The 3,668-nt window shown below is 43.8% G+C and overlaps 1 long non-coding RNA gene across 1 annotated transcript in view; it reads left to right on the top strand.

Moving 5' to 3' along the window:
- LOC129603937 (uncharacterized) overlaps positions 1-3,668 on the top strand; it is a 5,606-nt gene continuing 1,938 nt past the window's right edge. The window contains exons 1-3 of the long non-coding RNA XR_008694344.1: positions 1-252; positions 1,257-1,537; positions 2,397-3,668. The exon at positions 2,397-3,668 is cut by the window's right edge and continues 1,938 nt beyond it. This is a non-coding gene — a long non-coding RNA (uncharacterized LOC129603937). The remainder of the gene's footprint in view (positions 253-1,256; positions 1,538-2,396) is intronic.

Consider the following 3,668-nt stretch of genomic DNA (forward strand, 5'->3'; position numbering starts at 1 on the left):
GGGTCATGAAGCAGCTGTTCAAGTCAGCGGCCTGTCCGCCCTCCGCTGGAATAAGAAATTAGTCCATTTTAAAGTAAATAACTAAAGCCTCTGGCCGATAAGAAGGAATTATAGAATGGTGTGCGGGCTCCAGACCGACGGAGAGACAGGCCCCAAAACAGTTAAATCCAATAAATATGATTTTTACCCCTCCTCCGTCAAATTATTAAACACTTCGGTGCTAGAGTTAGCCCAAGTTATTATCAACTTAAGGTAAGATGGGAGGATATATACTAACTATTCCGGTTATTAAAGAAGTACACTTGCAAGGCGGGGTAATAGATAATAGGAATAAGTTACATAATGTAAATTTATTTTGTTGTTTAGTTGAAGCCTTGGGCCCCTGAAGGTTGCACGTAGAATTAATGTGAGGTTTGATTCCTTAACAGTCAAAACTGAGACGCTTTTGCTTTTATCACTGTCATCAAGCTTCATTTGTGCCAATTATCATTTAGTTGTATGAGAATTAGATGTAAAGTACAGTTTGCGTTGCAGCGACACAGTTTTTTTTCTGGATTTTGACTTAGTAGACAACCTTGGAGGGATTTAATAAAGCCTCTGTTTGCCATGTTTAAGTTATTTTCCTTCTGACCTTTCACAGCAGGTGCCATGTTAGACACTCTGTGTAAATAATTCCTCTCGTTTTAAACAAATGCCATCTAACACCTCGAATCTATTAGTTGAACATATTCCAGCGCACAGAGGCACTTAGTTAGGCAACATCCCAGTATTGTGCCAACACATAATTAAGTTTCATGAACCATAGTACGCGCTGTATCAGATTAGCAATTTGTATCGTGATCTAGTAGCTGCTTTTATTTAATTTCGATATGCAAAGCAATGTCTCACAGCCACCTCGCTTCCACCACAGTGGAACTAATGCTGAATGTGGTTCATAAAGTTTACAGGAAGACTTAAAATATGTTGAGGTTTCAATTAAGACTATAGAGTTTGTATATTTTATTGGTTTTATAAATCATATATTGGCTCATACACTCGTGCTACAGAGGCCGACTGCTGCATCACAGGAAGTTTGCAGAAGAGCACTGATAATATGATGGGTTGAACTGGTCTCATCTGGAAATACTTGACAATTCATACTGTGTTTACATCATATTTAGAAATTTCAGCAACCTCTGGTGTGTAGTATGATGTTGTTGAGTGCAGTTTCTCTCCTTGTCTCCTCTTCTTCTACCTTCCTCCCTTCCTCCGTGCAGCTCTCCATCTGTCGGCTCCCCTCCTCTGCGCTGTCTGCCCAGAGTCACCAGTCATCCACCAGCATGCGTTCCTCCTCGGGTCATAATGGAGATCATATGTTGAAGCCAGCGCTGAAACCCAACACGGGACATCCACATCAAATAAAACCTGCTGTCAGCGGCGGGACCTGGCTCTGCCAAGGCTAGTGAAACCATATCTATGTCGGCCTCACCAACACGCCATAAAGTGGAAGCCCAGAAGACTAACAGACGCACAGACGGGTGGACCACATCTCTCTGAGGTACATTCCAGCCTCCCTGTTGCAAAAATAGTTTCTTCCATGTTGGCTGAAGTGGTTTTTAAACTTCTGAAACTTCTTGTAGCTGTCAATCAATCAGTGACAGGAAAGAGGCATAAGGAATTGTTGTGACTATGTTTGAAGTTGCAGAAATGTTAAAAATGAAAGGTGGGTCATCACTGTGGCTTATTACAAGTCAGAGTTTCTTCTCATTTGTTCAATGGTCCTCTTCCCCCGAACACGCAGACTTTCTCCATGGAACATGGAGCAAACGTGCTTGTCCTTACTGTAATTGATTTTGTCAATGAATAAAAGCACACTGATTTCAAGTTGGCATCAAATGTGGTAAACTTGAACTAAGTGTGCTTGGAATATCAAAGTGTATTACAATGTGCTGGGAGAATACTGGCAGGACCAAGGCTGAGTGTGACTTTAATTTGACCACGATTGACTTTCAATTTCACGGAGTATCTGCACTGATTTTCAGAAAATGAGCGACAGTTTGTTTCCATACTTGGGATGCAAAACGGAAATGAACTATGTCCTGGAAACACCCATGTAACACAGCACAACATTGGTCTTTTGGTACTAACATGAATTGAGAGGTTTTAATACTAAATCACATTGATGTGCCTTTCAAATCAAACCACATCATGACCGCAATCCAGAGTTTGACATGTTGAACCTCCTGCACTATGCGTGTGTTAAAAATGAAATCACTGAGATCCCTCAGTCTTAGTGCTTACAGTATGTGTGACCATAACCTGCAGAAATCACTGGGTGTGGACGTCGTCTTCTGCGTTTGGGACTTCCTGTGCGGTGTTAAACACATGTGGGCCACCAACTGGCCATGTCTTAACAGAAAAGACAGAGATGGAATCACACTTCCACTTCCCCTCGTCTGAGACGTGACGATAGAGATCCGCAGTGAGAGCTGGAAGATGGATGGAGGCAAGATGATGGCGATGGTACTGCTGCTGGGGGAAGCTGGAAGCCGGGAGTGTCCTGTTGTTCGTCAAGTAGCCCAGAGATCAGATGCTATCGGGCCGGGAGGTGTCTGCTGCTGCTGCTGCTGCGGCTGCTCAGCTCCTTTGTGCAGGCAGAGCTAGTTTACGTAAAGGATAAACAGTGACCCAGGGGGTTGTAATCCACTAGCAGACCGAGCAGGAGCTGCGTGGATTACCAGCGACTAGCTGTAGCCTCTCCACTTGTTTTACACCTCAAGAGGATCCTAATTGAGCTAAATCGTATTATTTATGGCTGGCTATGGAGATGGTAATCAGAGTGGCTGGTGTGTCTTTAAACAGATCAGTCAGGAGCTGGGGCTGTTAATGTGGCACACACATACATGCGCAGCTTCAGTTTCCAGGTTGCTCTCATGAGACGGCTTAACAGTGGGAGGGGAAATGTTGCGCGGTCATTAGAGATACCAGTGTGTTTGGGTACGTGTGAGTTAGAGAGGAAGCTCATATCAGGACGTTTTATTGTTAGACAAAGCGAACCTGGAAAACGAACTCCACCGCTGCCAATGACATTTTTAATATTTCCATAAAACGACTCCTAACAAGATATTTTGCTTGCCTTTTTTATTCCTCCTGATTTAATGAATCCCACTGATGTAGATCCAGAATATTCATTGCAGGCAGCTACCTAGACCAGCAATTTCCCGTATTATTAAAAGGCAGGAATACTTGATGTGAAGATATGAAGATATGAAGTTTCACTGCTGGCTGATATGAGAATTATGAATGGAGACAGAGGGCATAAGCTGACCCAGCGTGGAGCCAGGGGTCTGCAGCGCCGCTGATAGACAATGGGGAGGAGAAACTCCGAGAGCAGCTCACATAAATGTCACCGCTTTTTGGGCCGCTAATAAAAACAGAACAGGGCTCACGATAAAAGGCGCATTAGAGGAGCGCAAGAAAGAGGAATTAAGCAAGCGCGAGAGAAAAATAATGGCCGAGGAGGAGGAGAGAGGAATGTGTTAATATCTTTCAGACAAAAGGGAAGAAGATATCACACCACACCGTGGTGGGGAGGATTTGCAAAGATTTTGAGATGGTTGGGGTGAGGCGATGTGAAGCAGAGTGTGAGAGAGTGGAAGGAAAACAAAGGAGGAAGATGTGGCCATTTG

This window comes from Betta splendens, chromosome 4 (genome assembly GCF_900634795.4).
Source record: "Betta splendens chromosome 4, fBetSpl5.4, whole genome shotgun sequence".
In the NCBI taxonomy this organism is placed as follows: domain Eukaryota; kingdom Metazoa; phylum Chordata; class Actinopteri; order Anabantiformes; family Osphronemidae; genus Betta; species Betta splendens.